This window comes from Calliphora vicina, chromosome 2, assembly GCF_958450345.1.
Source record: "Calliphora vicina chromosome 2, idCalVici1.1, whole genome shotgun sequence".
In the NCBI taxonomy this organism is placed as follows: Eukaryota; Metazoa; Arthropoda; class Insecta; order Diptera; family Calliphoridae; genus Calliphora; species Calliphora vicina.
In genome coordinates, this window is record NC_088781.1 from 84576938 (window position 1) to 84591384 (window position 14447).

Genomic DNA, 14447 nt, shown 5'->3' on the forward strand with positions numbered 1-14447 from the left:
TTTCCTGCAATGCTCATTTTCTGTATCTCCTTAATCATCATAGAGAAACCTTCTTCCAAACTTTCCTGAATTTTTAAATCCAATTTGACCTCTAGTTCTGATCTGTATCCTTTTAAATTTTCAGCTATTAGCTCTTGGATAAGACCAGCATAAGCTTTTGGACTATTGCCCGATGAAAAGCCTTTTTGCGTTTGAGGGACGTTTGGAGGTGGAAAATTTTATGTTTTCTGAGGAATGAATGTTTTTGGAACTGCTCCGGTTTGTGGACCGAGAACTACTCCTGGTGTTTCTGATGGTCTATTGCTAGAATGGTGAGTATCTGGTGTCATAATAGTTCCTGACATATCTATAAATGTCCCTGTTTCCCTAGGTTCCTCCCCTACATTCATTGGTGTTCTTCCTACAGGCATTTTGGAAATCTGTTATCTTATCTTATTATCTTTAAAAAATCAAAATTTAATTTACCTTTTTTTTAAATTTATATAAAAGAGTAATACGTACATTAAACATAAAATAAACAAATACTAAACTATTACATAAAACAATTAATATATTTAACAAAACACAACTAAAATTTGACAATGAATTTAAACATAAACGTTACAAATTTTCAAATTATACGGTTTTTACACAACAATATTTCACAACATATAACATAAAAAATACAATAATATTTATCTAAACACAATTCATATAAAAAAAAAATACTAAACATAAAATAAACAAATACTAAACTATTACATTTAACAAAACACAAATAAAATTTTGACAATGAACCTAAACATAAATACACGTTACAAATTTTTTTCACAACATACATATAACATAAAACATAAAAATAATAATATCTAAAAACAATTCATATAAAAAATTTCTAAGCTTAAAATAAACAAATACATAATGGCCCATAATCATAGTCAAAAATAAAGTACATTTTAAGAGAATTAAACTCGACTTTACTTAAGAGTGGACTTTAGGTCTATCATAGACAAGTTAAAGTATACTTATATAAAACTAGCTGAAGTTGTTTTTAACTCGTTTAACAACAGCATCTACTGTTCTTCGCCGAGTAAAAAAGTTCGTCACAAAGTAAAAAATGTTTAAGTTACAAGATATTGGTAGAGATTTTGCAATTATTGAACGGTTATCAATAAAATTAGTACCAAAATATCGTAATTATGATATTAATATTATCTTTTCCATTTTTCCACAACAAACAACTTTCTTTCTCTAGATGTCCGGGTTACTTTTATTGTTTACGTTTTTTCGATTTATTTTTTAATTTTGTATGTCAGCTGTTCAGCGGTGCCACTTGTCTGTTTTTTGTTGTATATTGTATGAAAACATTTTCTACATTTGCGGTGGCACCCAGTTAAAGTCGGTTCAATTTAAAACATACTTTAATTTTGACTATGGTTGTAAATTAATAAAAAGCTGGTTTTTATTTTAAAGTTGTTTTTAAAAAGAACCGACTTTAGTGTTTGACTATGATTATGGGCCAATATATTTAACAGAACACAAATAAAATTTTGACAATGAATCTAAACATAAATACAAGTTACAAATTTTCTAATCACAACATATAACATATAAAACATACAATAAAATTTAACTAAAAACAATTCATAAAAAAAATTACAGGAACAGTGGCATTCCAGTTGAAGAGAGTGTTTATGGGAGTTGTTGATATTTAACGTATTTCCTTTAATCCATGATGTTCTCGTAACTACTAATTTCCATCAACAAAAATAAAAAAATATGAAAACTAAACTTATATATTTTAGGACAATTTTCGATTTATGTTTTTGGTTTAAAATAATTCAAAATTTGCAAACTAAGTTTATATATTACTAGCTGAACCCGGTCCGCGTTGCTGTCCCTTAGAAAACATATCTTTTATATTGCATCTCGAATTTAATATACAGTTTCGGACAAAGTCGGTGATTCAATGAATTCAAAAATTCAGTAGGATAATCGACGGCTTGTTCTTCGTTCATTACAGTGTCAATCTATTTGTATTTTATTGTTTTGCTAGGCAGTTTCAATTGTATTTGCTTATTGATCTTGTTAACATCATTATTTGTTGGTGCCAAAATTGCATGTTCCCACAGACAATCCGAATTGTTGTAGTTCGTTGTAAGACTTGGGAATACTTTGTTGACAACGTCTTGAATATTCATTTGCATTTGGCAGAAGTCCGGAAATGAAATCTCATTTGTGGAGGGATCAATTGGAATTTTTCGTATCGTCATTGGGAAGCGTGAGCAAATATCCAAATCTGTGGTACATTTGGCCTTGAACTTTAAAGGTGGGCATGAAGCCGACATCATTTGAAAGCATGTGTTGTACTTTTGGATAATTTGAAGGAAGTGTTTGGAAATAGGATTGGCGCCAGAAATGTAACTTAGTAGCAACTCAGACGGCTCCATAACTGGTGGCAGAATAACGTTACCGTTCGAACAGCATATTCCCGGGGATTCCTTAGGGAACTTCAAATGCTGCAATGTAAGTAATGCAGTGATTCCTACAGTCATCATACTTATTGTAATAAAATCCGGGCAACTTTAAATCGATTCTTTCTCTTGATCGAGTCATTCGGGAGCAAACAACTATATGCTGTTGAGGTGTTTCTGCAGCACTCGATGAAGATGCACTGCGACGCATTTGCTGAAGCCGTCAATCTCGTTCTCATCCCGTTTCTGCGACTCTAGACATATATGCCCTTTCGAAAACAAATTTTATTTGAATAAAACCGTTATTTTTTATTAAAAGTGATATGCGGAGAGTTATTCAAAATATTATTTTTTTAATAGATTTCATATGGAAATTTTTTAATCATGCACCTAATTTGCAAGAGTAAACAAAATTGTTTATCATCGATTGATAATATAAAAGAACTTCTATAGTACCGGACATGTGTTGGAATGTATTCCTTTTTTCTTTTACACCAAATCATTAATTATTAGAATGATGTTAAGCAACAAAATGAAAATTGTCATTGTTTGAACGTTGGAAATAAAAAAAGTATTTATGTATATGTGTTACAGTGTTACCCGCTATGCTTTTCTGAAGATTCCGTGAAAATTTTATCAAAATCGGTCCAGCCGTTGAGTCCATATGGAACATACATACACACATATGTTTTTATATATAATGGCATTAACGGTATAATGTAAAAATTAGATTTGGACACACCTCTCCGCCCACAGACCGAATATCAAAAATCTGACTTTACAGTGTTACCCGCTGGGTTATTCTGAAGATTCCCTGAAAATGTCATCAAAATCGGTAGAGAAGTTTTTTATATATATAGATGGTATTAGCGGTATAATGTAAACATTTTATAATGCCACGCCCCTCCGCCCACAGACCGAAAATCAAAAATCTGACTTTACAGTGTTACCCGACAGGCTATTCTGAAGATTCCCTGAAAATTTCACCAAAATCGGTGGAGCCGTTTTTGAGTTCATTCGGAACATATATACACACATACATACACACATACATACAAACATCCATTTTTATATATATAGATAGATAGATAGATAGATAGATAGAAGATAGATGGCATTAACTGTATAATGTAAAAATTAGATTTTTACACATCTCTCCGCCCACAGACCGAATATCAAAAATCTGACTTTACAGTGTTACCCGCTGGGTTATTCTGAAGATTCCCTGAAAAGATTCATCAAAATCGGTCCAGAAGTTTTTTATATATATAGATGGTATTAGTGGTATAATGTAAAAATATGATAATGCCACGCTCCTCCGCCCACAGACCGAAAATCAAAAATCTGACTTTACAGGCAGAAAGTCTGTCTGTCTGTCTGTCTGTCTGTCTGTCTGTCTGTCTGTCCATGATGTTCTCGTAACTACTAATTTCCATCAACAAAAATAAAAAAATATGAAAACTAAACTTATATATTTTAGGACAATTTTCGATTTATGTTTTTGGTTTAAAATAATTCAAAATTTGCAAACTAAGTTTATATATTACTAGCTGAACCCGGTCCGCGTTGCTGTCCCTTAGAAAACATATCTTTTATATTGCATCTCGAATTTAATATACAGTTTCGGACAAAGTCGGTGATTCAATGAATTCAAAAATTCAGTAGGATAATCGACGGCTTGTTCTTCGTTCATTACAGTGTCAATCTATTTGTATTTTATTGTTTTGCTAGGCAGTTTCAATTGTATTTGCTTATTGATCTTGTTAACATCATTATTTGTTGGTGCCAAAATTGCATGTTCCCACAGACAATCCGAATTGTTGTAGTTCGTTGTAAGACTTGGGAATACTTTGTTGACAACGTCTTGAATATTCATTTGCATTTGGCAGAAGTCCGGAAATGAAATCTCATTTGTGGAGGGATCAATTGGAATTTTTCGTATCGTCATTGGGAAGCGTGAGCAAATATCCAAATCTGTGGTACATTTGGCCTTGAACTTTAAAGGTGGGCATGAAGCCGACATCATTTGAAAGCATGTGTTGTACTTTTGGATAATTTGAAGGAAGTGTTTGGAAATAGGATTGGCGCCAGAAATGTAACTTAGTAGCAACTCAGACGGCTCCATAACTGGTGGCAGAATAACGTTACCGTTCGAACAGCATATTCCCGGGGATTCCTTAGGGAACTTCAAATGCTGCAATGTAAGTAATGCAGTGATTCCTACAGTCATCATACTTATTGTAATAAAATCCGGGCAACTTTAAATCGATTCTTTCTCTTGATCGAGTCATTCGGGAGCAAACAACTATATGCTGTTGAGGTGTTTCTGCAGCACTCGATGAAGATGCACTGCGACGCATTTGCTGAAGCCGTCAATCTCGTTCTCTTCCCGTTTCTGCGACTCTAGACATATATGCCCTTTCGAAAACAAATTTTATTTGAATAAAACCGTTATTTTTTATTAAAAGTGATATGCGGAGAGTTATTCAAAATATTATTTTTTTAATAGATTTCATATGGAAATTTTTTAATCATGCACCTAATTTGCAAGAGTAAACAAAATTGTTTATCATCGATTGATAATATAAAAGAACTTCTATAGTACCGGACATGTGTTGGAATGTATTCCTTTTTTCTTTTACACCAAATCATTAATTATTAGAATGATGTTAAGCAACAAAATGAAAATTGTCATTGTTTGAACGTTGGAAATAAAAAAAGTATTTATGTATATGTGTTACAGTGTTACCCGCTATGCTTTTCTGAAGATTCCGTGAAAATTTTATCAAAATCGGTCCAGCCGTTGAGTCCATATGGAACATACATACACACATATGTTTTTATATATAATGGCATTAACGGTATAATGTAAAAATTAGATTTGGACACACCTCTCCGCCCACAGACCGAATATCAAAAATCTGACTTTACAGTGTTACCCGCTGGGTTATTCTGAAGATTCCCTGAAAATGTCATCAAAATCGGTAGAGAAGTTTTTTATATATATAGATGGTATTAGCGGTATAATGTAAACATTTTATAATGCCACGCCCCTCCGCCCACAGACCGAAAATCAAAAATCTGACTTTACAGTGTTACCCGACAGGCTATTCTGAAGATTCCCTGAAAATTTCACCAAAATCGGTGGAGCCGTTTTTGAGTTCATTCGGAACATATATACACACATACATACACACATACATACAAACATCCATTTTTATATATATAGATAGATAGATAGAAGATAGATGGCATTAACTGTATAATGTAAAAATTAGATTTTTACACATCTCTCCGCCCACAGACCGAATATCAAAAATCTGACTTTACAGTGTTACCCGCTGGGTTATTCTGAAGATTCCCTGAAAAGATTCATCAAAATCGGTCCAGAAGTTTTTTATATATATAGATGGTATTAGTGGTATAATGTAAAAATATGATAATGCCACGCTCCTCCGCCCACAGACCGAAAATCAAAAATCTGACTTTACAGACAGAAAGTCTGTCTGTCTGTCTGTCTGTCTGTCTGTCTGTCTGTCTGTCTGTCTGTCTGTCTGTCTGTCTGTCTGTCTGTCTGTCTGTCTGTCTGTCTGTCTGTCTGTCTGTCTGTCTGTCTGTCTGTCTGTCTGTCTGTCTGTCTGTCTGTCTGTCTGTCTGTCTGTCTGTCTGTCTGTCTGTCTGTCTGTATGTCTGTCTGTCTGTCTGTCTGTCTGTCTGTCTGTCTGTCTGTCTGTCTGTCTGTCTGTCTGTCTGTCTGTCTGTCTGTCTGTCTGTCTGTCTGTCTGTCTGTCTGTCTGTCTGTCTGTCTGTCTGTCTGTCTGTCTGTCTGTCTGTCTGTCTGTCTGTCTGTCTGTCTGTCTGTCTGTCTGTCTGTCTGTCTGTCTGTCTGTCTGTCTGTCTGTCTGTCTGTCTGTCTGTCTGTCTGTCTGTCTGTCTGTCTGTCTGTCTGTCTGTCTGTCTGTCTGTCTGTCTGTCTGTCTGTCTGTCTGTCTGTCTGTCTGTCTGTCTGTCTGTCTGTCTGTCTGTCTGTCTGTCTGTCTGTCTGTCTGTCTGTCTGTCTGTCTGTCTGTCTGTCTGTCTGTCTGTCTGTCTGTCTGTCTGTCTGTCTGTCTGTCTGTCTGTCTGTCTGTCTGTCTGTCTGTCTGTCTGTCTGTCTGTCTGTCTGTCTGTCTGTCTGTCTGTCTGTCTGTCTGTCTGTCTGTCTGTCTGTCTGTCTGTCTGTCTGTCTGTCTGTCTGTCTGTCTGTCTGTCTGTCTGTCTGTCTGTCTGTCTGTCTGTCTGTCTGTCTGTCTGTCTGTCTGTCTGTCTGTCTGTCTGTCTGTCTGTCTGTCTGTCTGTCTGTCTGACTGACTGTCTGTCTGTCTGTCTGTCTGTCTGTCTGTCTGTCTGTATGTCTGTCTGTCTGTCTGTCCGTCTGTCTGTTGAAATCAATTTTCTGAAGGCCCCAGATATCTCCGGGATCCAAATCTTCAACAATTCTGTCAGACATACTTTCGAGAACTTTGCTATTTAAAATCAGCAAAATCCGTCCATAAATAACGGAGATATGAGCAAAAATCCGAGACAACCTCTGAAAATTTCATCAAAAAACACAATTTGTTGACAAAAAAGCAACAAAACGTATGTTTTTGGATGTGCATGCTTTGCGTATTTTGTTTTTTGTGTTTTGTTTCTTTTGGCGTTGTTGTTGTTTTTTATACAACTAAACGTTTGTTTGGTTGTGTGTTGGTTTTTTTTTACAAAAAAGCAACAAAACGTATGTTTTTGGATGTGCATGCTTTGCGTATTTTGTTTTTTTTTTGTGTTTTGTTTCTTTTGGCGTTGTTGTTGTTTTTTATACAACTAAACGTTTGTTTGGTTGTGTGTTGGTTTTTTTGACAAAACAGCAACAAATCGTATGTTTGGATGTGCATGCTTTGCGTATTTTGTTTCTTTTGGCGTTGTTGTTTTTTATACAATTAAACGTATGTTTGGATGTGTGTTGGTTTCATTGGCTTGCGTATTTTGTTTTTTCTTTTGGTGTTTTGTTTCGTTTGGCGTTGTTGTTTTTTATGTTCTTGATAAATTTAGGATGCTGTACGCTGAAAGTGGGCAATGTACATACATATATACTAATTATAAAAAATAATAATGCATCCACAGCAAAGGTGAAGGGTATATAAGATTCGGCATAGCCGAATATAGCACTCTTACTTGTTATATATATAGATGTAGAAAGGGCATTATCGGTATAATGTAAAAATTAGATTTTTTTACGCCCCTCCGCCCACAGATTCCCTGAAAATTTCATCAAAATCGATAGAGCCGTTTTTTATATATATAGATGGCATTAGCGGTATATTGTAAAAATTTGATAATACCACGCCCCTCCACCCACAGACCGAAAATCAAAAATCTGACCTTACAGTGTTACCCTCTAGACTATTCTGAAGATTCCTTTAAAATTTCATCAAAATTGGTCCAGCCGTTTTTGAGTTCATTCGGAACATACATACATACCCACATACAAACATCCATTTTTATAAATATAGATTTCTTAGGACAAATATTGACTTATTTTTACCATCTCCAATACAAAATGCAAACTGAATCTCAAAATTCTAGGTTGTCCAATTTCTATTGGGCGCCATTTATTGTTACGAAACTCTTTGTTCATCTAGGTGAGTTTTGATGCCGCCTCGACCAGCTCACTTTCTTGGCGTACTTGCACTGTTACTTGCATGTGTAAACGCCAGGTTACATAAATCAGCTGTTTAATCGACAGCCGGAATCTTTTGAAAAATTCATTATCCTGCGTGTTTGCCAGATAGTTAGGCCTGGTATGATAAACTCTTTCAGCATTAACTTGGAACTCATGTTCTTCGGGTTCACCTTTCATCACATTAATGTTAATTCATCTATTAAATTTTTTTATAAAATCTATTTAATTTCGTTTACAAAAACACAAACTATGAACAGCATTCAACTGATTGAATTTATCAATACGATAAATAAATAATTGGCAGATGAGGTCGGGTTAGCTTTGCGACAGAATAGAAGCAAATGAGACATTAATCTGCAGTTTTTCGTTGGGAAAAAAGATAATCACCTAATTAGAAAACGGCCCTAAGACTAAAAATGTTTCGACATCGGTTTGTGCTAATCCTTGTTGTGGGTGTATAATATTACATGAGAGTTTTCATAAACAAATTATATCGATCGTGATTGGAAATTCAAGCCTTTTGAAATCATGTCAAAAGATTTGAGAACAGCTAATTATTTTAAAAGATATTTACGATTTTTGTGATTTAGGGATGTAAATGAGTTTCCAATATTGGTTTAATTACATAGCGGAATTGACATTTTGGTGCCGGAAATTTCAATTACGTTTTGTAAGAGTTGATGAACCCTTAGTACTATTAAACTTCTTTTTTCCAGTTTGCTCGCGTTTTCGAAATATCGCCGTCTTTATATTCCTATTGTTTGGTGTATTTTTTCTAATTTTTTTCTAATAAAACTAAGAATATGAATTTTTTAGCATGAAACTGGTCTAGGTAAACTTATTTTTCGTTTGAGTATAGTAATTCTGGTAGCTGTTTTGGAATATTTGTCTAATATTTCAAGAATGTTGAAATTTGATTATTTTAGCTTTATCCTTATTAATATTTAACACTGCACCTTAAAGTGAACATAATTTTGATTAAAATGAAAAATTAGTTAAAAATGTAATGAAATATTTTGAATATTATTTTTTTTAAAATCAATTTTTTAGGTCTTATTTCTTAATACACATTAAAATCTAACTACAGTAATAGAAAACTGATTTTTGTATTTACGTGATATACATATATACAGCGTTTTTGGTAAAACAAGTGCTGTCCAAAAAAAAATAAAGATAATTTTTAAAATAAATGTCCCATATATGTTTTATCAATTACAATTTTCGCTGCACCAAATTAAAATGTCAATTTTGTTCCTCTTGTTCGATTCTTTAAATTGAACAAGATTAAAAATATGTGAACAAGAATGTTTAAATATAATGGCCCATAATCATAGTCAAACACTAAAGCCGGTTCTTTTTAAAAACAACTTTAAAATAAAAACCAGCCATTTATTAATTTGCAACCATAGTCAAAATTAAAGTATGTTTTAAATTGAACCGACTTTAACTGGGTGCCACCGCAAATGTAGAAAATGTTTTCATACAATATACAACAAAAAACAGACAAGTGGCACCGCTGAACAGCTGACATACAAAATTAAAAAATAAATCGAAAAAACTTAAACAATAAAAGTAACCGGGACATCTAGAGAAAGAAAGTTGTTTGTTGTGGAAAAATGGAAAAGATAAGATTAATATCATAATTACGATATTTTGGTACTAATTTTATTGATAACTGTTCAATAATTGCAAAATCTCTACCAATATCTTGTAACTTAAACATTTTTTACTTTGTGACGAACTTTTTTACTCGGCGAAGAATAGCTGATGCTGTTGTTAAACGAGTTAAAAACAACTTCAGCTAGTTTTATATTTAGAGTCGACTTCAGCGTCAGAAGTATACTTTAACTTGTCTATGATAGACCTAAAGTCCACTCTTAAGTAAAGTCGAGTTTAATTCTCTTAAAATGTGCTTTATTTTTGACTATGATTATGGGCCAATATTTATATAGCTAGCTTCAACCTTAGCTATTTGTTTAGATTTTATTAAAAATACTCCAATAAAAACTACCATTGTCATATGTCACAGGCTTCATGCAGATATCTTTAAAATGTGTATTTTAAAAAAAGTTAAAAACATGACGTTTCCAATAAATTAATTTTGGTTACTTTTTTAGCATTTTGGTTATTTTTTTAAACAGACTTGGTTACAAATATTTTGAGGTTGTGGCAACACTGTCCATAATAAAAAAACAAAAAATTATGATTATCATGATCAGTGTTGCCGTTATGGTTATTTATAACCTAAATTGGTTATTTTTTTTCCTGATGTGTAGATGTGTATTTATTTTTCATTTTGGTTACTTTTTTCAAATTTGTTGTTATAGACAGATTTTTCAATATTTAAATATACGATCCTAACGAGATCGAATGCGTTTTTCATATATTGCATGCAAAATGTGTTACAACTAACTTTCTGTTAAGTCAGTATGTTTTTGAATTCAAAATTTACATTTCATATGTTAACTAGTAACATTTTGCATGAAATATGTGAAAAAAACGTACACATTTTTCAAATGGGGTAAGGTAATTTTATAAATTTTTGGGACGTCATTGACCTAAAAAACTTAAAAAATTATAATATGTTGATTTTCCATAAAAAAATATAAAATTTGTAAAATTTTAACGGTTAAAGATATCATAAAGAAATTTGAAAATAATATAGACTCAAATGTCCTTATATCAAGGACATTACAAATTTTGACATATTTAAGAAGCATGTAGTTATTTAAGAAGAATATAGAGTTGTACAAATATAAAGCTTTGTGAGGATCGATTCTTTGCCTTTTTAGAATTTTTTTTTTTAAAAAATTGGTCAAGTTTGGATATGTCTGGGGTGTGTTGTGTCCGCTTAAGTGAGCCAAAATTTACCTTACACGATTTTGCATTAAATGCTCTTTACGAATCATATAAAAATTGTATATAGTCTCAAAGAAATTTATTTTACAAAAGAAAAAATACGGCACTTTTTACATGTTCCAACTTTCCAATTTTGTTTGTATTTTATTTACAATTACATCGGCAATAGGTTCTATTTTAAAAAAATGTCGAACCTCCGTAGGCCCGCCACATCTAAAAAACAATAAAAAGATCGAGCAATTTTGAGGTGCAATGCACTGGCCCCCATTAGCATTTTTCAGCTATTAAGAATTTATTTTCATAATATTCTAAATGTTGAAATCTTGACATAAAATTTATCTTGAAGTATAAAAACCAGTGTAAAATGTATTAAAAAAAAATTAAATTTCAGACCTCTGTTCATATTTTTTTTAAAAAAGTTTAAAACATGGCGACTGCAATAAACTTTTTTTTTGGTTACTTTTTTAGCATTTTGGTTATTTTTTTAATCAAACTTGGTTACAAATATTTTGACGTTGTGGCAACACTGATCATGATTGTCTTGCAATCCAATTAATGCAAAAACGCAATAAAATATTTAAAAAACGAAAGAAAAACTAAAAACATTAAAAAATATGGCAATGTTTAAAATCTTATTTGCAAATAGTGTTTTGAATCAGGAATTGTTTTCGTGAGTTAGCTATTTGCAAATAAAAAATTAATACACTGTTTATACAGCTAATTTTTCATTTTTCAATATATTTATTCATAGAGAAAACACATAGAGCGGAAACTCTGCTGTCAAAGACTTAACTCAGTTGTCAAAAACCTAAGTGGTGAGAATGTATTAGTAAAAAAACTATGTGAAAACAAAAACAACACTCGTATGTGTAACTTTTTTGAGTAATTTTTTTGTTTGAGTTTTTTTCGAGTTTCCGCTCTGTATTCTCTATGTATTTATTTGCTTATAAGTCGTGCTTATAAACGTAGTAATCAAGGCGAATTCATATAAGGTGGTGTCAGTTCTACAAAAACAACGATTGGTCTTAACAAATGTCAAAAAACCAAAATGAAAAATTAAACAAATAAGTATTTAAACTTAATATAGTGTAGATAATTCAATAGTGATGGCTTTACTTATTTATGTAAACAATTAATATTTTGTTAGTAAGCTTAGAATAGTAGATATTTAAATATAAAAACAAGCTATGACAGTTGTTAGAACCAAAAAGCGAAAAAAAAAATTATCAGCTGTTTGACTGACTCCACCTTGTATAAATTCGCCTTGCGTAGTAATAAACACCAAAAAAATTATTAAAATACAAGCTGTTTCGACGATCTTGATTTATGCCAAAAATCTTGAGTTTTGTTGACGTTTAAATATTATTGATATTATTTTACACCCCGTCTACAACAGACACGAAATACTGTTAAAAAAAATGTTGTAAGAGAGTTGTAAAACACATGACCAAGGCGAATTCATATAAGGTGTACTCGTTAGCCCAGCTGATCATCAGCTGTTTTATCCCTGCCAGCAATTGGAAGTTATATTTTCGATATGTATACTAAAATATTAAAAAGTACATTATGATAAAAAAACGATCCATTTTAGTATACAAAAGAATATTATTTTTGGTCAGTAACAAATTTTACAATAACAAATTACATTAATACCGATTTTTTACTGTTTACATTTTAAAAGAAAGAAGAAGAACATGACAATACTCAGTATATTTATGAAGTTTAAAATCATCGGTTGTGTTAAATAAAAAGTGTTTGTTTTAACTTAAATTCAAATTAAATAGTGATAAATAAAGTTTTATTAAATAATTAGTGATTAATTTAAATTATACTTGTAATTGAAGTGTTTGTTAAAAGTGTATCAATGTCCAAACTAGTTTGAACACTAAAATTATAATTTATATTCATTATAATTTTTATATTAATCATTTGAAATTCAATTAATATAAGTAATTTTTTTTGTAGTGTAAGCGATATCGTAAAAGACACAAAATGTGGCATCGCTAACATTTTTATCGCCAGTTTTTAACAAGCTAAGAAAACTTACTTGCACTAGAACCACCAAGAAGTTCAGTCTATTAATTTTATACTTACCTTAAAACTAAAGATTTTATACTTACCTTAAAACTAAAGATTTTATACTTACCTTAAAACTAAAGATTTTATACTTACCTTAAAACTAAAGATTTTATACTTACCATTGCCATTGTAAACTTACCTTAAAACTGAAGAAACCCAATAAAGGAACCCAAAATTGAATTGTATTGAAACCCAAAATACTTACCTCATCATTTCTAAAGGAAAAAAGGTGATATTTATGCTATAAGAACCAGCCTAAACAACACTCATCTAACCCTTAAATTTCTCTATTCTCTACCCACAATTATAATTATTCAACTCTGAGTAATTATAATTACATCTTTATTATAGATTACCCCCTTTGATCTTGTTATAGATTACCCCCCTTTAGATCATCACATTTGTCACCATCTATAATAGAGATTTTATAATACTTACTCCCAAAAGTATTCATGGTCCTCTCGCTACACAAACAACATTAATTGTTACAACAACATTAATTGAGCATCCATCAAAAATCACCACCAAATGAGGTAAATCAAGAAGAAACAAAACACTTGTTCTTCAGTACAAATATAACCGGCAAAGTATGTACAAGAAAGCGTAGTTAAAATAAATAAAACAACAAAAACATTAAAAACACATAAAATATAACTAAAAAACTAAAAAAGTGTGGTGTATATAAAACAAAAAGTATGTACATATAAATTTTAAAAGTTCTGTGAGAAAAATGTGTGATTAACCCTATGTCTCCACGTAGCAATTTTTATTGCTAAGCTCAAGCAATAACGTCGGCAGAGCAACAGCAGAGTGATTGCTGACATGAAACAAAGAATACAAGATAGCGCATTCACGTTTTCAAAATTTTATTGTTCTGCGCATGTACGTCACAGTAGTAAATAAACAAAAACACAATCACACGAACACATGTATTTAATATGGGGAAATTTTGTTTACATTCATATTTTAATGAAATTATTGTTATTTTTGTAATATAACTAATACAAAATTGTTTATTATTTATTATTAAACCCTTTTTACTGAATTTGGTAGATTTTGTAACAATTTTACTTTAATATTTTTGCATTTATATAAATTTTTAAGCAGTTTGCTAACAACTTTTTTAACCCCATTGATTTAAGTTACAATAATTTTAATAAAACACAAATTCAAATGTTAATATGTATATTTATTTCATAAAATACTAGATTTATTAAATATTTATATATAAATTTTAATTTAAAGTCTTGTGCCATTTTCTTTTTCTATTAGATAATTTATCAGTTATTTCATGATTTAAAATTCTTATTTTAAAATACATTCGGGCACGGAAGAATAATTTTTTAATTTTGTCA

The 14447-nt window shown here is 31.3% G+C and overlaps 1 long non-coding RNA gene across 1 annotated transcript; it reads left to right on the forward strand.

Moving 5' to 3' along the window:
- The first annotated feature begins 13048 nt into the window (after nucleotides 1-13048).
- On the forward strand, nucleotides 13049-13808 carry LOC135951011 (uncharacterized). The gene is made up of 2 exons (XR_010575952.1): nucleotides 13049-13321; nucleotides 13469-13808. It is a non-coding gene; the product is annotated as an uncharacterized LOC135951011 (long non-coding RNA).
- The last annotated feature ends 639 nt before the right edge of the window (nucleotides 13809-14447 follow it).